Source organism: Canis lupus, chromosome 17 (assembly GCF_003254725.2).
Source record: "Canis lupus dingo isolate Sandy chromosome 17, ASM325472v2, whole genome shotgun sequence".
In the NCBI taxonomy this organism is placed as follows: Eukaryota; Metazoa; Chordata; class Mammalia; order Carnivora; family Canidae; genus Canis; species Canis lupus.
The window spans coordinates 3,781,257-3,802,745 of NC_064259.1; the positions used below are offsets into that span (position 1 = coordinate 3,781,257).

Sequence of the window (21,489 nt, forward strand, 5' to 3'; positions counted from 1 at the left end):
TCATAATCACACTTTGAAATAATGTTTATCACTGTCATTGACATATAAGGGAAACAAAGACCAAAGTATCTGAGTGTACTTTGCAGAAGGTACTATTTTGGCCAGTGGATGGGCTGATACATTAGTTTATTAGAATTCAAAAAAAGAAACAAAAAAATTTTATTCATTTTAATTTTTATTTATTTATTTTTTAAAGATTTATTTATTTATTTATTCATGATAGAGAGAGACAGGCGGACACACAGGCAGAGGGAGAAGCAGGCTCCATGCAGGGAGCCCGATGCGGGACTCGATCCCGGGACTCCAGGATAGGGCTCTGGGCCAAAGGCAGGCGCCAAACCGCTGAGCCACCCAGGGATCCCCACAAAAAAATTTTAAAATGGAAAATATGGTCACCTGACTCATGCAACCTGTATGTTTGCTTGGAAGGAAACACAGTTTTCCTTAACGTAGCTGTAGAAGGGGTCTCTCAGTTAGGCGCCTCCGTGCTGTGAGCTCTGCTGTGCGTCGGGCATCACAGGCCCTCGGAGGTCAGCCTCCGTGCCCCTCTGTGGGTGGCGGCTGGGGATGCTGGGAGGTCAGGGCTCTCGCCAAGATCGGCGCTGAGCAGCACACCTGATGTGGGAAGCCCTGGCAGTCTGATCGCAACACGCACGCGATGCCTTCCGAGCCCTTCAGAAGCTTGAGCGAGTTCTCAGCCAGCTCAGGAGGACAGAGGTCCCCAACGCCAGCAGGTGCCCGGGAGGGCAGGGGGCCCGCGCTGTCCTCTCCAGGCCGCACACTCACGCCTTCTGCTTCCCGAAGCGACCAGGCCAGAGGCTCAGCTACTCAGTTTCAGGCAAACCCTGTGCACCGGCCAAAAGGACCACGCCAGCCACCGGCCCCACGAGGGGGAAGCTCAGCAATCGTTTGTGGCAAGCGTTCTGGTGGCCGTATCCAGCCGTGACATTTCCGGGACTGCTTCCCATGATGGATGAACCTTCCGCCTTCTCCACGGCTGAGATCCGTGTGTCCCTTGGTGGAGATGGAGGCACAGGAGGAGGCGGCCACAGCGGGGGTGATAGAGCCGGGTCTGCAACCAGTTTCCGACCCCACTCAGGGCTCACTGTGCCCTCCGGGCTCTCAGGGTCACTGCGGGCCACTCTGCTCTGGTATCGGGGCAGAAAATGCTTCCGTTTGCTCCTTGTGGTTACGTGGGGGCAAATTCATAGGGAGAAGGTGGAGTGGGCAATGTGCAGCCCACTCCTTCTCGCCCAGATTCCTGCTCCAGGATTACAGACTACTATCAAGCACATTTCTGTAAACGCCACAGATGTACTTAAAAAGCACACACACACACACACACACACACGCAATGATGCCACAGAAGGAGACCTTAAGGGCTGGAGCATCAGCAGAGCTGAAACTGAGAACCGTGAGCAGCTTTGGGGACGACAGGTAATACTCTTAGGGGACAAGAAGTCAACACCTGCCCAGGGATGTCTATGTTGCAGGCAGATGCCATGTGCCATAAGCTTGACAACCAAACAGCTTTACAAAACCAGGGACGGGGATGGAGGTGGGTCGTCTCTGAACACAAACTAGCAGCGCACGGCCTTCTGCATGGGGAACGCAGCACACAAGCCCACGCTGGCTCTGCACCCCAAGAGTGCCTACTCCTGGGGCCTTGATTCAACTGTCTGCCCTGGTTGGGAATTTTGAGCAGGGATTAGCTGCAGAACCTCCTGTGGAGCTGACTGGCCCCCCAAAGGCCCCCACCCAGGAGAAAACAGCATGACACCAGGAGAGGTGCCTGCACACCTGGGCATGTCTGAGGCTCCGGGGCAGGACAGCTCCTACAGCAGATGAGCTCGTGGCACCTGTGGAAACTCACCGCCGCGAAGGTCGACAGACTCAGTAGGAGGAGGCATTGTGTCCAAGGAGCTGCACATAATGGACAAGTCAAAATGGGGTTTTGATTGTTCGAGACACAATTTAAAGGGAAAAAGAAAGGAATAAGGAGCATACGTAAGATTCCAACAAGAAGACTTTAAAAAAGATGCCCACAAGATTAAAAATAGAGTCACTGAAATAAAGCCAGTGGGTTGGACTGGGATGTCTTGTGGTCTGTTAGTCTTGGCCCAGCTGGAACGTCCTAGGAGTGGGGACAGGTCTCAGCCGACCTGGAGGCTCCCCGGGCTCACACCCCCAGGGCACTTGCCGCTGCCAAGCAGCTGGATTGTGGATGTGAGTGTCCGTGGTGACCTGCTACTTCGTCTCCAGAAGTGGGCTGTGGTCACTCCCAATGCCCCGCATTCAGCTGGGCACCACGGACATCTGCTCAGCCTGGGGGAAGCATGTGCGATGCTGGGGGACATCGTGGAGGGTTTCTCTTGTCCTCCGTTCTGCATCAGCAAGAGCCCCATGTGCGCCCCTGGGATCCCCCAGGTGCAGTTGGGGACAGAGAAGCTCCGTCCCCCGGAGCCACCGACTCGGGTGAGCTCCCTTGGCAGCTCTCCTCCTTCCTTTCCCCTGTCGCTCCATCTATGGTGCTCCCCGGGCCGCTAACAAGGATCCTTGAAGGATGGCTGGGATGGTAATGATCTAGGGAACCCACGCAGCGAGCAATTAAATACGGCTAACGGCCGGGATCCGCCGGCGCACTAAAAGGCCTGCAGGCTGCGATTTATGGAGACGGCTCTGCTGCCTCATTTATATCCGAGGCATTTCTCTGGTCTCTGGGGAGGAGGTGTGCTCTCCGAGGGGCAGAGATTTCCGGGCCTCCCCCAGCCTCAGCCGGGTCCCCAGGCCACCCAAAACCGCCGGAGCGCAGCCTTCGTGTCCTCACCGTGTCTCACCAGGTCCTCGGTGGGGGGTGGGGGGGCAGCCTGCTGGCCTCTCTGTGACCCGAGGTCCAGGTCAGTATTCCTGTGCGGAAAAGCCACGTGTCATCAGGAGACATTTCACACACGACACTGGGGATGATTCTCATATGTGGTGATAAGAATGGAGATTGAGTGCCTGGATCTGGTGTCCCAAGTGTATTGACTGTGGACTATAATGGACGTTCTGGTCTAGGGCCCCGAGGTGGGGGGCGCTCTGTCTCCTATATCTAGCCACCTTAGCTGACGTGATACGCCAGAGGAAGGGAACGAGCTTCTGAGGAGCCCAAACACCAAGACCGGGCAACCTACTCACAAGTTAACAAGTAGATGAGTGATGACCAGCCCATCCCCATCCTCAGGCCCCCATCCCTGCCAGCCGTCCCCCCTCACCTCTGGCTGTCAGAATTGGAAAGAAAAGAGGTGTTTTCCATTCTGGACTTTCACCCTACAACTGAACATCACCATAGTAGCAATCCTGTAATTTTGCACAGAAGTTCCCAGAGTATCTTTGCATGTTTCTCCTTCCTGGACACTTTTTCTTTTTCTTTCTTTCTCTGTTTTTAAAGATTTTATTCATTTATTCATGATAGACACACACACACACACAGAGGCAGAGACATAGGCAGAGGGAGAAGCAGACTCCATGCAGGGAGCTCGATGTGGGACTCTATCCCAGGACCCCAGGATCACACCCTGGGCCAAAGGCAGATGCTCAACTGCTGAACCACCCAGGCGTCCCCCTTGGACACTTTTTCATCCCTACTCTGATAAAATTGCCAAGACTGTGTGTTCTCTTCCCTCCCAGATGGCTAATGGCTTCATGTCCTAAGACCCAACACAGGAGTGTCCAGGCAGCAAGAAGTTGATTCCAGCCAGAGTTTTTGGAAGTCTGGGTTTGCTGGGGGGGGGGGGGGGGGGGGGGGGCGACCACGCTGGAGCAGTCAGTGGGGGAAAGAGCAGAGGGATGGGCTTTCAACAAAGGGAGATGGGGGCTGGCAGGCCAGGCGAGGTGAGCGCTGGGGACTTCTGGGGACAAGGAGGGAGCTGACTTCTCAATGATGTCATTGTAGCTGCTGCCCAGTGAGGCCCAGAGACCACTCCCCCGACACACACACACATCAAAGATGCTGGGAAGTCAGAGGCCACTGAACACAGAGCAATGACCTTGAGAAAAGCCACAAAGTATCCCGGTGACCAAACTCAGCTCAGACACAGCCTACCTCAAAGGGATGACGTGGGGCAGGGTTTATCTGTGGGACACCTGGTGCTGAAGACAATGCTTCCTTGAACATCTGGACTGCATGGAACCTTACAGAATTTTGTACAAGTCCAGGAAGTGAGGCTCAGAACACGACCGAGATTCCACCAGCAAGGTAAAGAGATATTCGGATCAGATTTTGGTTAATTTGGAGGAATAACAACATGTGAAAGTTCTGCTGTGGTCTGAAGGTCTTTGGAGTTTACCGGTGAGGTGGATTCCCACAAAGAGAGAAGGACCTGGAAGGTGACAAGTTGGCCCCCATCTCCCTGTGGGACTTTCTAGGAGAACCAAAGCTGTCTCGTGGAGTGGGAATGACACCCAGGTCTATGTTGCTGAGGCAAGGGCAAAGGCCGTCTCTCCTGAGACACAGGGGCCACACGGAGGAGTGCCCCCCGGTGCTGAGCCTACCGTCAAAACGGAAGCAATCAGTCCACTGAAACCCAAGGTTTGTTTTCATTTTGTTTTGTTTACAGCTTTATGAAGGCATAATTTACAAATAAAACATTGCACATGTACAAGATGTACGACTTGATGTCTTCATATACATCTGCATTGTGCAATAATCCACATAATCGAGGCAATCGACATAGCCATCGTGTCAAATAGTTACCTCTTTTGTGCATGGGGGCGGGGTGAGAGCACTTAATCATCTACCCTTTTAGCAAATTTCAAGAATACAATACCATATATATTTTTTAAAATAGACTCCACGCCAACGTGGGGCTTGGACTCACAACCCTGAGATTGAGACCTGAGCTGAAATCCAGAGTTGGATGCTTAACCGACTGAACTCCTACAATGCCGTATTATTTATAGTCACCAGTCTGGACATTAGATCCCCAGAACTTATTCGTCTTATAACTGAAAGTTTGGGGCAGCCCGGGTGGCTCAGCGGTTTAGCGCCTGCCTTCGGCCCAGGGCATGATCCTGGAGACTCGGGATCGAATCCCACTTCGGGCTCCTGGTGCATGGAGCCTGCTTCTCCCTCTGCCTGTGTCTCTTCCTCTCTCTCTCTGTGTCTCTCATGAATAAATAAAAATCTTAAAAAAAATTAGTATAACTGAAAGTTTGTGTCCCTTAACCAACGTCTCCCTGTATCCTTCTCCCTCTAAGCGGTTGACAACCACCATTCTAGCCTTAGCTGCAATGAATCTATACGATTTTAGATCTCACATAAAAGTGAGATCATGTAGTATTTCTCTTCCTGAATCTGGATGATTTCTCTTAGCGTAATGTCCTCCAGGTTCATTCATGTTGGCACAAATAGTAAGTTTTCCTTCTTTTTCAAGGCTAAATAATATTTCATTCCCTATCCATTTAGTCACTGATGGATATGTAGGTTATCTCCCTATCTTGGCTATTGTGAATGATGCTGCAATGAACACGAGAGCTCAGGTATCTTTTTTTTAAAATTTAATTTAATTTTATTTTTTTTATGATAGTCACAGAGAGAGAGAGAGAGAGAGAGAGGCAGAGACATAGGCAGAGGGAGAAGCAGGCTCCATGCACCAGGAGCCCGATGTGGGATTCGATCCCGAGTCTCCAGGATCGCGCCCGGGGCCAAAGGCAGGCGCTAAACCGCTGCGCCACCCAGGGATCCCCGAGCTCAGGTATCTTTGTGAGATCTGATTTAATTTTGTTTGAATAAATACCCAGGAGAGATTGCTGGGTTATAAGGTAGCTCTATTTTTAATTTCGTAAGGAACTTCCATACTGTTTTCCATAATGACTGTACCAATGAACATTCTCAGCAACACTGTACATGGGCTCCTTTTCCTCTACATCCTCACCAACATTTATCTTTTGCCTTTTTGATAATCACCATCCTGACAGGTATGAAGATATCTTGTGGTTTTGATTTGGACTTCCTTGATGATTCGTGATGTTGAACAACTTTCCAAATACCTGTTGGCCATTTCTGTGTCTTCTTTTGAGAAATGTTTGTTCACATCCTTTGTCCATTTTAATTTTTCCCCTATTGATATACAGCAGTTTCTTAATGTATTTTGGATGTTAACTGCTTATCAAATATATGGTTTCTCCCATTCCATAGATTGCCTCTTTGCTCTGTTGATTGTTTCCCGTGTTGTGCAGAAACTCAAAGGTGTTTCCTAAGACTGAGACTTCTGAGCTAAGAATAAAAATATTTGAGTTTTAACTGACATTCTACTGAAAAGTTGAATCAATGGTCAGTATCTGAGGCCTGGAAAAGTGTCAGCTGCTGGAATATCATAGGGCTTTGCCTTTCAGATATTTGCGTATCCAAAGAGATTTTATCTTTAATGACCAGGTTGCAAAGAATGCGTGAGTAACTTAAGGCAGGCTTTGGGTATGCTGACAATCAGAAAACATGCAGGTCACCTACCTCTGTACTTATGGGGTGGGGTTCTGTGTCATTCTGAGAGTGGAGACAGGACATGGAGGCTCTGAGCAAGGAGATGTGAAATCAAGAGGCATGGTTCAGGCCTGGGTAGAAGAGATGTGATCCAAGGATGGTCCTCGACCCTAAGCTCAGAATGACTGGATTTAAACTCTTTGTAAATATCAACAACCAATGGAGATATTAACAGAATGGGAGGAGGAGAAAATGAAGCAAGACAGGAGGTTTTGACTCAGTTTTACTTGCTTGTGACTAGTCATGGGAGCAAAAAGCATCCAGAGAAGCAAGCGTGGTCCTCCTCAGCCCTGTGAGTCAGGTACAGCAGTGAGGCCACCTGTTCCTGAAAGCTGATTTGCACACCCGTGCTCTGCACTCATTGTATAAGGCACACCCAAGAGGTTGTCGTGGGAGAGGAGGCTTGAAGTTAAGGCAAATACAGAAGTAAATCCACTGGCCAGGGTATTGAGTGGAGAAAGCTACTCCAAGACAGGATCTCGTAGCTTTGGGAAGAACACCCTTCATCCGACATGGTTTACAGGGGCTGGTAGCAGGTGATTTGGAGTGATGGCACCACCAGGAAAGCAGAGATGGGCATTTCACGGCAGTCTGGCTCAACAAAGACGATTGGTAACCAGTAACCTAAGCACTAAGGAACACTTGGGCAATTTCAAGAAACTATACAAATATTCCAGAGTGGAGCACCTAGGCGCCTGTACGAGGTTAGATTTGCCCACCTGGCCCCAAGGCCCAGGAAGCAATTGAGAGGAGGCTCCAATGCTCCTTGGACACTAGAGGTGGGGAGTGACTGGCCCTGAGTGACAGCTGCTATGGTGAGTCCTCCAGCCCGGGGACCTACAGGGCTTCAGCGGTGGGTGTGCTTTGAACAACACCTACCCACGCTTGAATTTCAGAGATGAAGGAAAGTTCTTTTGGACAGGCTTCTTCTGATACCATGTGTGCAATAGTCCCACACACCACTATGGCTCACATGCTCCGTCCAGGACGTCATGGGGACACACACATCACAAGAGAGTCTGGGAAATGTCATCTTATTCCCCTTCCCCCAACCACAAGCCCTGCTGATTACTGGGGCTCTACTATTGTGAGGGAACAGGGGGGTCCAAATATTACTGGGGACCAACTAGGGGTCTATACCACAGGTACTCTTAAGGTTCAGAGGGGTCGAGTTATAACTTGGAACATACAAACTGTGAAGATAGAAAACCCACTGGGGGCGATGTTCCCTGAGTGGAACTTTAAGTGCTTTGCTACTTTTTATGGAAGCCGGCAAATAGCAGATAGACCAGAGTGTTCAGATTGCTGCCTTGAAGTTAATACTTTCTGATCATAGAAACAATACCACTTCGTTTGTACTTCGTTCAGAAAAAAAAAACAAAAAAACAAAATTGAGAGTGCAGAAAACCAAATAGAATTAACAATGATCACACCATCGAAAGGTTAGTACCTCTGTGATGTTTGTACACATTCTTCCTGTGTGTTCTGTAGACCTGCGTCTTATATATGCTCGTGCGTGTAAGAGGATCACTGTCTATACGCTATCTTATAACAGAATTTTTTCCTTAATTTCAAATTTTATCAGTGTCTTTACTCTGGACTGTCCATATCCTAAGATTTCGTTCTTCCTTGGATAGAATCTAATCAAGGGGAAAGAGAGAGAAGCAGGCAGTTTACTGTGCACGCTCTGCTCAGTGCCTTTGAGAAGCAGAGAAGTTCTCTGAAAAGCTTGGAGAAGGAAAGGACGGCCATCCCTCCAGGTGCCTCCGGGGTGTGGGCCCAGGCAGCAACCCCGACCTGCCCCCAGGCACTCAGGCTGTTCTTCCAATGCTGGAGACAATGGCTGCAGGAGGAAAGGCGACAACTGAGAGCACGTCACGGCTCCCTGGCGTTCTGTGTTTATAGATACAAGTGCGAGTGGAAACGGGGCCACGGCATCCTCATGGTTATCAAAACCCTGGTAGGCTGTGACATATGCCCTACCGCTTCCTCTGGGCCAGCCCCCTCCCCGGAGCTGCTGTCTGTAGGGCGTCTCATCCAGGTCCGAGTGGAGTGAGGTGGTGAGGGGAGTGTCTGCAGGAGAATCCGCAGGACAGGCACAGCCTCCTGGTTTGATCTTTACCTTGTATCAGAAATTACATTTCTCAAAATCAGCTTTTTCTTGGGCCCTAGATTAGTTTTGGTATGTAGGTATGTGTGTGCGCATGCATGTGCCTGTGTGTGTGCACATGTGTGCATGTATGTGTGCATGGGTGTCTGTGACTGTTGTGTGCGTGTACATGCATGCACGTATCTATGTCTCAGAGGGTAGACCCACCCATATAAACATTTTATTGATTCCCAAATCTGCCCAAATTAGGAATATACCCTTTATGGCTGTAAATGTTCCTTGGGATTCCCCTGTGAATTCATATTCTTTAAACACACACACACACATACACACACACACACACACTACCTCCTCCTCCTCCCTGACATGATAGATCACAGGCTCGACCCAATGCTCGGAAGGTCAGAGCATTTTGAGAAATCAATCTTGAGCTACTCTTCCACCGAGTTCCCCAGGAGAGCCAGAAGCTGCCCGAACCCTTGCTCATCACTTCTCAGGGTCTTTCGGACCCACGCCTCCGGGTCCTGCCGGCGCTGAGGGAAGCAGGTGTCTTTGTTGCGGACGCAGGGTGCAGGGTGCAGGCCGGGGCTACACGGGCCGTGGAGGGAGAAGCAGGGTCCCCTGGGTCCCTGCACGGTGGCCTACCTGCCACAGGCTCCCGGGCGCCCGGCACTTGCGCAGACCCAGTCAGGAATGCCCTGCATTTGTACAGAGAGGGAGAGAGGCAGCGGGCCTGGGAATTCATCAGCCCCAGAGGGCAGGGGATACATTAAAACAAAAAACAAAAAACAAAACACACACACACACACACACACACACACACACACCAACAATACCACTGATAGCAAATAGGGTGCTGAAATCCACACTGTGATGCTTTAAAGAGGAGGTGCCTTTGGTGCAAACCAGCTCCGCTTGTCACCCAAAGCTTCGTTGTGGGACTTCCCGCACCCTCAGCGGAAGGCAGGTGCAGAGAGCGTCACCCAGGGACAGGAGCCCGGGCCGCAGCCCTGCCCTCCTCTCTGTCGCCCCATCCTACCTGGGGCCGAGGTGGTGGCTGCGGGGACAGGAGCTGGACTGGCCGAGGGGAGAGGCACGTCCCAGCTGGTGTTGGTGGGCCTGGGGCCTGCAGCCTGCGCTCCTCCCCGGGGCTGGGCGTTACCTCGCGGTGCCTTAGGTTTCAATCAAGTCGACTGCACAGCTTTGCCCCTAAATGTCCCCGGCAAAACCCTTTCTGGCTGCCTCTTTAAAGGAATTGCTCGCCTGTGCCTCCCAGACTCAGTTAGATGTAAAAATGTTGGTGTGTGTCTCTCTGCTTCAAAAACGTACAGAAACATGTGGAAACGTTCCATTTTTCAGATCGAAAACCATGTGCACTGAATTTTCACAGACCTGATCTTAATGGAGATAAAAGTGAGAAACCCGGAGGGGGTGCACGCTATAGAAACCCCGCATTGTCTGCTATAATTCAATCATCCTGGGCCACAGAATTTCTTTGCATAAATTACAACCACAATGATAGCATCACTTTCACAAAAGGTGGCCTCCGATCGATTCAGGCTTCAAGCCTCCAGGAGGCGGCTGGGGTTTCGCAGCAGAGAAAGGACATCCTGCGGTCCTACAGAGTGGGCGTCGTACCTGGGGTTCCCCCGGGGCTTGGGCTGCACCTTGGGCTGTTTGCTGATTCAGCTCATCTGCCTTTTCTTCCTGGCATTTGCTAACCACTTGGTTTTTATTTTTCTGGGAATAAAGGGAAACTGGGAATGGGTGCCACCCTCCCGCCTGAAGGAGGTACATTTCTGGGGTGAGCCCCAGAGTGGGGAGACGTGGTGGAGGGAAACTTTTCCTATAGTGTCTTCCTTAACCCCATTTTCCTCTTCTTCTCCTATCCCTCATCCCTTGGATGACGATGATGTTTAAGTTTTCTACAATTTTTAATGCTCTTGGGTCTTCTCACATCTGGAAAAGCACAGAACTTGTCTGCTCTGGGCAGTTCCGAGACCGTGACCTCCTTTCCCCAGGCCCAAGCCCCCAGGAAGACGATCCTCAGAACCGGGAGCAGGTTTTGTAAGCCTCTCTATTGAAGTGAGGCCGCTAGGCAGCCGTGCGTGTCTGTATTGTGGTGGTCCCAGAGTGCTCTGGACAATCCCTTTGAAAGAATAGGGTCGGGGAGATTCTCAGGACAGAGGCAGCTAATTTCCATCCTTGAGGCTTTATCTCACAAAGGACCCTCGATTGTAAAGAAAAAGAAAATAAGTCTGTGGAAAACTTGCTCCCATTTCCAAAAGGGTGGACTTCGGATGAAAGAGAATATTTTCACATTTTCTCAGTAGAGTAATGCTTTTAGTGCCGAAATCCTCTAAAGAGAGTGGACGTCACACATCACACCTAGGGGCAGGACGGCAGGGTGATATGGCACAATTCAGTGGCTATAGGCATACAGCTGGCATTTAATAAAGGTTGAATGAAAAAAAATAAATAAAAAATAAAGGTTGAATGAGTACATGAAAAATCAGGTTGTCATTGCTGCTTCAGAAAGTAGTGATGATTAACAGATGCAAATTTACAATCCCTTTCATGATCTCAGCATATAAAAAGCCTTATCTGCTCCTGCATCATCATGGGAAACTTTGATGTGTCCCTGGGGACCAAACAGCAGGCTGGCCCAGCTGTGTGTGTGCACGTGGGACTTGCATCCCGGGGAAGCCTGGGTTCGCGAGGCTCTGCCCGCACTGGGTGCATTCAGGGCGGTCACCAGCCAACATGCTCCCCTGGCATGATAGAGGACGTGTTAGATAACACAGCCTTAGGTCAGAGAAGTTTTCCTCTGACTCTGTTCTTAGGTGTAAATAGGAAGGGCCTGGGTGGGAAAGAATAGTGAGAAGACAGGCAGTTAAGAAAGACAAGAAGTATGTGGACAGCAGACGATTTTTTTTTCCTTCAAATCAGATTATCCTGTTGCCCATCCTCTAACTGGTCTGGGACATCAAATTCTGGATGGTTGAACTGAAGGCCGGATAAAGTCCCCTGTGCATGAGTGTGTGTGTGTGCACAGCTGTCCAGAGTGTGTGAGTGTATCTGTGCCCAGGAAACTCAAAGAGTCTGGCCCTGCGGCTGTGAACAATTACCCAGGAAGTAGCCCCTCTTACCATTTGAATAGAAAACCTTCCGAAGGAGACCCCAGCCTCAGGCCCCCGTCTGGGCAAAAAGAAAGGCTTGACCACTCTCAGAAGGTGGTTTGGCTTAATGACACGGGCCAGTTCTGATAGTGCGTTTGTTTCCATGTTTCATACCTTCCCCCTCCGTTCCTTAGATTAAGAAAGGGAAAAATCTATTGAAAGGCTTCTGTGGGGTTTCTCTTTTGTTAAAAATAAATCTCATCACTCACAGCCCTTGGGCATTAAGGAAGTGATTACGTCTGGCTGTGGGGCCACGCAGATCTGGGTGCCCATCCTGATTCCCCTGACCGCTTGTGTTTGGTCTTTACTACTTGTCCGCTTCTTCAGCCTTCCTGGTGAGGATTTCTTTATCTGCAGAACAGAAGCATCAATGCCCACCTTGCCGGGTCGCGCTGCAGAGTGTTGTTTATGGAGGAAAACCACATGGCCTGCAATACCAGCTGAATAAAGAGATAGGGATTATTACTGATCTTGTGTGTGTGTATCAGAGTATATCATGTCCTTAATAGTGATTCACAGCAAGTGCATTCTTCTGGATTAAAGATCAAAGGTCATAAAATCCCACAGACATACTTCCTTGAAACAATTGCAAAGCTTTAAATAAGGAGATAATATAACAGGGTCTTAGCTCTGCCGCTAATTACTCATGTAAACCTAATGAGTTCTATCACCTTCCTGGCTTTCCGTTGTAAACAGAGCTTTGTTCTAGATAATGCCAAAAAGGGGGTGCAAGTGGCGGTGACCTCTGATAGGGGCCTCGGGGATGATGGCCTGTCCACCTCCCTCCCAGCTGGCTCTCTCTACAGGCAGTGGCCCTTCCCTTCTTTTCTCTTGTCTCCAGGCCTTGAGGGCAGGTGTTGTCCTGGTCCTTGGGCCTCCCCCAAGGCAGCTCTGGCTCCAGCACACCCACCCACCCCAGCACTGGGCATGCCGCACTCCTTGACCTGGAGCCCCGGGGGCTCTACTCTCCTGGTCAGGAGTTCAGGATGGGAGGAATGCACACCTCCCAGAAATGGCTCCACACTCCCCCAGTCTATGCCCTGGGAATCACCATTCCTCTGCCGGCATTCTGGTTTCACCCCCAATTCACTCCCCTATCAGATCTTCCAGGTCCACAGCCCTAACGGGGGACAGCAGACCCCAGGGTCCTTCCAGCACCATGTTTCCAAAATACTTCGAATCCGAGCCAAGAAAGACATCCAACCTGGCAGCAGAGAAGTAGGAGACTGGTCACTCGGGTTAGTGTGCCTTGGTGCCAGAGGGACGGTCTCCTCCATCTGTAGGGACACAGAAGTTGGATCCCGCATAGAACAAAAGGAAGACCTGGCAGTGGCAGCCAGGGAGGCAAGGCGGTCAGCGTAGATGGCAGCTATGACGGTGACCAGCAGGCTGGGTCCCAGTGATAATTAGAGGCGGCCCGGCGGGCAGCAGCTGAGGCCTCATCCCCGAGAGCCATTTCAATTGCAGAGTCGGCGCAGAAGGGCCTATTGGCCTGATAGTCATCTCTGCCTGGCCATTTGATCACAGGCAAATAATAGCCCCAGCCGCACTGTGTTTGGCTGCAGTGAGGACAATGACCCACCGTGAAAGGAGTTAAAAAGATTCTGGGGAAGGGAGAGGCAGGCCCACACGGTGGCAATTCAAGATCTTTTGGACGCTGTTAGCTCCTTCTTTAATTAAGCTCCTCTTCTTCAGCTCATCCTGCAGAAATGCACCTGCCTCCCATCTGCCATCCAAAACGGGGAGCGGGAGAGTGACTTCACACTGTTACTTTCAGAGTTTTGCTGTGGCCCACGGTGATTTTTTTCAAGGGAGGCAGCCACAGACTCGTTCGCTCTTTCTCTTTCTTTCTTGCTCTGGATGATTCTATGAAAACCACATTAGAAAGTGTGTGGGCCAAGCCATCCCGTTCATCAAAGGGAGAAGGTCATAAATAGTATTCATTCCGAGAATATCAGGGGCACTATGGGCGTTTGGGGAGGGGGGGCATGAGCACCAGGGTCCCCTTAATTTACGTGATCTCCATTTCATCCCCCAAACTGCATCTGTGCCTGACAACTGGGACACAAAACAGTTTCCTCTACCAGAAGATCCTTACTTTCTGCAGCAGTGTGTAATACACAATCGGGGCCCATGGCATGGGATTGTGTCATTTTCTGAACAACCCAGTTTTGTTTGGTGGCAAGTGTGGGGGGGCTGTACCTATTTTAGGCTGCTTGGTGCTTACTCCATTCTGCAAATCGTTCCCATTCACATGGGCCCGCGATGGGTATGAGCCTGAGCCCTGTCCGACCTGCCTGCCCTCCTGGAAACCTTTCCTTGCCAGAGCTGTGTGAGCCTGGCTCCAGTGCCTGCACACGCTCGTGCATTTTCAGGGAGAGACCTTGAATGTGCTCCTCCCACACTCAGGCCTGCCGTCCCCAAAACCAAGGGAGGCTGGTGCAAACCCAGCCCAGCCCCGGATGCCACCCCGCCCCTCCCCGCCATGCCTGCCGCAGCTCAAAGGGACAAACCGCTCTGGCGGTCGGTTGCTGAGGACCGGCCTTTCTCGCCTGCAGTGCCCTGCGGAGAATTGCTGCCCCGAGTTATGGAATAGGGATGCTGAGGTCCTCATGGATTTGGGCAGTATACAAAGAAAGTGCAAGTCAGAGATCCCCATCGGGCTGTCTGGCTTGAAAAATTCACTGCGCCCCGAGAAGCTATAAATGGAGCAGCGGGAAGTGGTTCTCCATCTACCTGGGAAACGGCCCCCTGATGGGCTCACCCATTAGACACCTGCTCCTTCGGGCCGGTCCTCTGGGCACGCCCCCTGCGCCCGGCCCCGCCCCCCGCGCCCGGCCCCGCCCCCCGCGTCCGGCCCCGCCCCCGCGCCTGGCCCCGCCCCCGGCCCCGCCCCTGAGCCCGGCTCGTGCCCGTGCCCGGCCCCGCCCCCGCGCCCGGCCCCGCCCCCTCACGCGTGCCCTGGCCACACCTCCTGTGCCTGCGTCCTCACGTCATCACGTCCTCCCTGACGTCACCTTGGCTCTGCTCCCGCAGCTCCCGCAGCGCGCTGGGCCTGGCAGCCGACACGCGCGTCCTTATCACATGCTTTTAATCGCTGAGCTAAAAGGTGGCGCGGCCCAGACTGATTCCCGCCGCTAAGGACCGTCGGAGGGGCAGGTGCACGCCGCTTTGGGAGCCGCAGCCTCTGCAGAGCGAGCTGGGATTGGACGGGGGTATTCGGGAAAGTGCAGACTGGGGAGCTTGGTGGTGTTTAGCGTCTCGAAGGGACGGCGAGCCCTGTCGTCACGAGGGTGACAATGGTGGGGAGACTACGGGCGCCCCCCTCGGGGACAAGGCAGGTGCCACCGTCTCGCAGGGCGGCCTGATTTGGAGGGGGAGAGACGGGGACCAGACGCGGGGACCAGACGCGGGGGCCGCAGGGTCTCCAGATGTCCCTCCGGCCTCCTCCGGTCGCCGTCCAGCCCTGCCCCGTCTGTCCACTTGCTGGCTTGTCTTCCGCCGTCCCTTCTCCTCGCCCTCACCTAGTGCTGTACCTCCTCCCTCACACCCGTACTGACACCCAGGGACTTTATTTCCAACTCTACAATCATGACCCTGAAACCTTCGTACCTCGCTCACACGCCTCTGTTGGACCCTGGCCCGGCAGCTGGAGAGCGGGCAGGGGGCTCGGCCTGCGCGGCGGGGCGCCTCCACCTCCACGGCCCCAACCAACGAAGCCTCCGCATCCTCTGCTCCTGAGCATGGGCTCCGCAGCCCGCTGCTTCCCTGTGCCCCCCACCTTTATTTGGCAGCACCCTCCTAATGAGCCCAGCTAGAAACCTGGCCCCGTGGCTACCCGCACCCCTTGGGTTCGTTGGGCGCTCTCCCTGTCCTGACGGCCGCTGTTGCTCGGGTTGAGGACTGACTGCATCATTCCTGCCACGTGAATGCAAAACAACCTCCTGGGCTTCCTACCTCTGGGTTGCTCCTCACCCTCCAGTCTGACTTCCGTCTGCCTCCAAAATGATTTTTCGTAAACGAAGCTTGTGTTTTCCAGGCTCCTCCTATGTGCAGGTTCTTGCTCACCCAGGCCCTCTTTTAGGACCTGCACCCCGTGCCCGAGAGACAGTGCTCAGGCTTTGCAAGTCGGAATGCCTTTCCTCTCTGCTTGGTAAAATACACTTCAAAGACTTCTTTTAATATCTGTGCTATGGGGGATCCCCGGATAGCCCAGCAGTTTAGTGCCTGCCTTTGGCCCGGGGCATGGTCCTGGAGTACCAGGATCGAGTCCCACATCGAGCTCCCTGAATGGAGCCTGCTTCTCTCTCTGCCTCTCTCTCTCTTTCTCTCTGTGTGTGTCTCTTATGAATAAATAGATAAAATCTTAAAAAAAAAAAAAAAAAAACCTCTATGCTATGGTCTATGTGGTATGTGCCGTGCGGTATACGTCACACGGTGTGCTATATAGTCTGCACTACGTGGCATACGTTACGCTATGTGGCAGGTGCCTTACGCTGTATGCAATACGGAATATGAAATTGGAGCTTGTGAATCAGAGTAAAAGGCTCATTGCAAGTCATCACTTCTGTGTCCAACTCTGGATGCTCTGACTTTTCCCAGGTGCAGCAGAGTGTGGCTCAAGGGGCATGGGGTGGGTGCTGAACCCTGGGATTCGACTGAGCGACCGAAGCCGCAAACGAGATGCCGGTGGCCGTGGGGGATGGTTTGGGGAGCCTCCGTGTGACTGGGATATAGCCCCCGTCCAGACCCTTCCTCTTGCCAGGGAGATGGCATGCTCAGGGTCGCCGTCATCGAGAGCAGCCTGTGTGCTGCTTATTAGCTGTAATGCTACACTTAGTATTATTACTTTGTTCTTTTCAAAGCACTTCTTCATTTTCTTTTGGGGGCAGTGGACCTTATCCCCATCACATGAGTGAGGAGACAGAGATTCGGTGGGGAGGGCTTCTTCGAGGCAGCACGTAAATCCCTCGTTCCCCTGTGTGTCCCCTCTTCCTGCCTCTCCTCCTTGATGCTCCTTCCTCTGGTGCTCCTTGCTCCTGTCCCATTCTCTGGCTGCTCTGAGGCCTTTCCTTTTGCCTCGTCCACACTATCCCTCCTCTGAAGAGCACCAGGTGCCAGGTGGTGAGGATGGACAAGCCAACAGAGGTGGGCGGGCTGGCAGGAGGGACCCCACCCCAGGAGCTCCTCTGGGCGTTAGCGACTTGTTCACCTACGTGCACAGGACCAGCCTCACCCCAACTCATCATGTCTCCTATGGAATGCTGATTTTAGGTGTGCTTTCTGCATCTTGACCAAAATACTGGGTAAGGGGAGGCAGGAAGAAGGGGAAGGAGAGAGAGGGGGGAGGGGTGGGAGAGAGGGAGGAGAGAGACGGGGAGGAGTGGAGTGGGGAGAGGGAGAGAGAGAGTGGGGAAGGGGAGAGGAGATGGGAGGAAGGTGTGTCAGGCTGCCCAGTCACCCTGCAGAAGCTGCAGCCCCAGGGGAGGGAAGGGGAGGCAGGGGAGGGAGACCAGGGCAGGGCGGGTGAGGGGCAGGTGGAGGGACGTTGGGCAGACCCATGCCACACAGCTCTTTGCTCAGCTGTGAGCCCTGCTTCATCGTGCCTTTTCTTCAATATCCCCTCCTCAGACGAACCTCCTGCACTTTCTCACATCATACAGCCCCACCCTCCTCATTCCTTGTTTTATGAAACTTCTCTGGTCTTGAAGCACTCTCTGCCACCGTGTGCCTGTTGACATGGTCATTCCAGGCTCTCCCACGTGAACGCCGTGTCTGCCGCTACCTCCCAGGGCCCGGGCGCGGACTCTGGTGATGTTGATGCAGTCACGCAGTGGGCAGAGCTCCCATCCGGGGGTGCTGTGCGGGGTGTGTGCAGTAGAGCCCTGAGCACAGTGCCTCAGGCCCCAGCACCGGGGAGGCCGCGGCGGTCTGGCGAGCATCCCACCTGGATCCCCCTGAAGGGCGGCGGCCACGTGAAGGTCAGAAAGGACAAGAAATACAGGGAAAGCCCAGAGTGGACCAGGTCCAGTGAGGAGTAGCTGTGCGCTCTCAAGGCCGTGGGAATCTGGGCTGGCATCCGTGGGGCTTCAATTCTTCTGTTACATCACAAGCACCATTATAATTAGAAATATAATTATGTGGAAAGGAATCCCCTGGGGTTCCTAAACAACCTTCTTCTTCTTCACCAAATAAAGACATGCATTTTGCATTAATATTAAGGAATAAATAATAAATTATAAACAGACCAGAAATTGTAACACAGTGGTGTGATGTCTGTAGATTTTTACGGTCTCTGGAGTCTGCCCCTCTAGAAAGAATACATTCTTTCTGGTGGTTAAAAATATTCACAATCCTTTGTTAATCCAGTTCACTGTGCCCATATAGGAGGAACGTTGGAACAGAAAGTGTATTTAGAATTCTATGGGCCCCATTCTTCCAGTGCATTTCAATTAGAGACACCATTTGTCTTGTGTGTTTTATCTCCTGGAACATTCTCCCGTGTGCTGTTGGAAGATAACACCATTTTCAGGTCTCTCAAGTTGCTGGGTTTTACTCTGCGTCTGCTAACACCCGTAGGTGTATGTAATCTCACTGTAGCAGGATGTTGTCATGTCTTGTTGACTAATTAGCCCCTCACTCCAAATCTCAGCAGCTAAGAGTTCAAGTGTTAAATGGGGGGACAGTGAATCCAAATGGGAGGGGACAGGGACAGCGTTCAGGAACAGGCTGGGAACTCTGTGGCTGTATTTTCCCCTCGGTCATGCCAGGTGCTGCCTGGTTACAGACCCTAATGGGCTCCACCCTGAGCCACAGACATTGTCCAAATACAAGATTAGCAACTAGAGCCTGTGTGATAAAGGACAGCAAAGTCTTTTAGGTTGGTGCTCCAGGAGGGGAGTCCAGGATGCTGTAACATAACATAACATAACATAACATAACATAACATAACATAACATAACATAGATGTCTTTGTTTATTCACACAGGAAATGTTGATCAACTACAATGTGCCACATTCTGGGAAGATCACTGGGGCCATGACGATTCATGAGACAGTCTTCTTGCCCTGAAAATACACAATCTGGAGGCAGAGAAAAAGACAAGTAGACAATTATAGGATGCAATGGTGAGGACTGGGAGAGAGGCCTTCTCAGGAGCCCTGAGGACTGAGGAGGGTTGGAGTCAGGGAGAATGACCTTGAGCTGTGTGAAGGTCAGCTGGAAGACTGAAGAGTATTGAAGTAGGACATTCTAGACGATCATAGAGAGCCCCACGGTCCATGGGGCAAGCATGGGCTTCCATCGAAGGATGTGAGAAACTATTGGAAAGATTCCAGCTGGGAAGCTCCAAGCAGAACCTTGAGGTTGAATTCATACCTTGATGGCTGTGTTCAAGGAGGGACTCAATGGGGGAGAAAAGTGAGATCCAACAAATTGAGGGAACTCTTCCAAAGGAGAAGAGACAATGAAGGTCTGTGATGGTCGATTCTACAGTTATTTAAGGATCACATTAGTGGGCTCAGCTGCAGTGAGGAGGGTTTGGAGTCTTGCTGGGATACCTTGAGCTGATGCTGCTGTTGAACCAGGGAATGTAGAGAAAAGACAGTGTTTGGAGCTGATGCTATGATTTCAATGTGGGTCAATTTTAGATGAGGTACGAGTGCCTGGAGCTCCAGCCCTGGGCTGGGATGTAGGCACCGAAGTCAGAAACTTTCCAGAGCACTCACAAACCAGGTGGTCAAACCATGAGAATAAAAGGAGCAAGAAGATAACTGGAAAACCCTAGGAATCATAAATTTAAATCATAAAATTAATGAAATAGGAAGAAAGAGATCAGGGAGGCAGACTGGGATGGGAGCAAGTGGTCAGAAAGGGCAGAGGAGATGCAAACAAGAGAAATGTCACGAAAGCTAGCAAGAGAGATTGCCAAGGAGAGAAGTCATTGAAAGTGTCCATCAGACAGGGAGGACCCCATCACTGGGCTTGCAAACCTGAAGTCTCTGGGGAACTTTGGGTGAGTAATGTCTATGGATTCAAGAGTAGATTGAAGGGCGCCCAGGTAGCTCAGTTGGTTATGCTTTCGCCTCTTGATTTTCACTCAGGTCATGATCTTGGGGTTGTGGGATTGAGCCCCCCATTGGGCTCCATGCTCAGCAGAGTCTGCTTGAGATTCTCTCCCTCTCTCTCTGCCTCTCCCCGTGCTTGGGTGCTCCCTTCCTCTCTCCCTCTCTCTCTCTCTCCCTCTTTCTCTCCAAATCAATCAATCTAAAAAAAAAAAAAAAGAGTAGATCAAAATCTAAACACAGAGGGTAAAATGGAGGTAAAGGGGAGCCTGGAGTTAATCTGGCTCATTTGTAGATGGAGAGACAGAGGTCCAATGAATTTGTTTACCCAACAACACCTGTAGACCAGAAAATCAGGTTTCTGTGTGGGATTAGAGGAAATATGCATAGAGAGAAAGAAGCAGGGTCCTGTGGGGGGTCTTGAATCTCAGTCTAGAAATACAGGAATGCAACACAGAGCCACGGAAGGTTCTCGGGCTGAGTGCTGCCATGTTCACAAGAACATTTTGAGAAGATCAATCTGACATAAGTGAATGGAAGGAAGACAAAGGATGGGGAAGCCGGATGTGGGCATTGGGCTGTCCCACACTCTGGTGATGAGTCGGGAGGGAGGACCAGGTAGGGATCATGAGGATGGTGTTCATGACTGATCGGAGAGGAAACGAAATAGAGAAGAAGCCTAGCTACGTGCTCTGCCTTCTTGGCTTGGACGAAGAGAGATTCATTGGAAGAAATGGGAAGATCTAGAAGGAGTATTGCCTCTTGGCATATAAACTGCCTTTAAACAAATGATGATTCTGATTTCTTAGCAAAGAATCCATTTTAGATGGTTCCAGAAGAAGACTGCTATCCACATGTCGCCTGATATATCCCTTTAAATTTGTGTGTACTCACTTTTCAGTGAACACGGCTGTGCCTTCACTGTAGTCCCTCGGGAAGCCCGGATCCCGTTCTCACTGCTATTCCCCACGTGCACGCACCCCGGCCGTGGAGCACAACCTCCGGGGGTCTCACCCCCTGTCAGGACCAACAGAGAGCAGCACTGAGGTCTCCTAATCCTAACATTTCATTACTTTTACCAGAGAGATGAGAGCTCGCTCATTAGCACACTATGAAATATTACCCTAAATAAGTAAAATTAAATTATCCTTGCCACAATAGATGAACCTTGTACATGCCACGATTCGCTGTTAATTCTTTTAATTACATATATATTTTTTTTCTTACTTGCTGATTTGTAAAATTCACTAACTCACAATGGGCTTCCCCATCCTTAGAGAGATGGGTCTGCTTCTGCTCTAAAACACAAGGTTTGCACACCCTGCTTCCCATGGCTTCTGGCACACTCTACCTGGGGCACCACGGGGGCTGACTGATGGGCTCTTTTTCTCTCTTCAAGCCTGTAGCAAGCTACCTATTAATTTCTCCTTTTGAAATTGGTGACTAGGTGATGAGTATTCTCTGGGAAGATGGAAAAAATACCATTTTGCTCTGAAACTAGGAATTCTGGCCCAGTCTAGAATGACTGTAACATTGCCTTACCTTTCGTGCTGCGGTGTGTATGTGTGTGTGTGTGTGTGTGTGTGTGTGTCCTTAGGAATGCAAATAGCAGACGG

General features: G+C 51.3%; 1 long non-coding RNA gene across 2 annotated transcripts in view; it reads left to right on the plus strand.

Moving 5' to 3' along the window:
• Positions 1-21,489, plus strand: part of LOC112664895 (uncharacterized) — a 56,319-nt gene that overhangs the window by 22,508 nt on the left and 12,322 nt on the right. For both annotated transcript variants that reach the window (XR_007403118.1, XR_007403119.1), the window contains exon 2: positions 18,798-19,281. This is a non-coding gene — a long non-coding RNA (uncharacterized LOC112664895). The remainder of the gene's footprint in view (positions 1-18,797; positions 19,282-21,489) is intronic.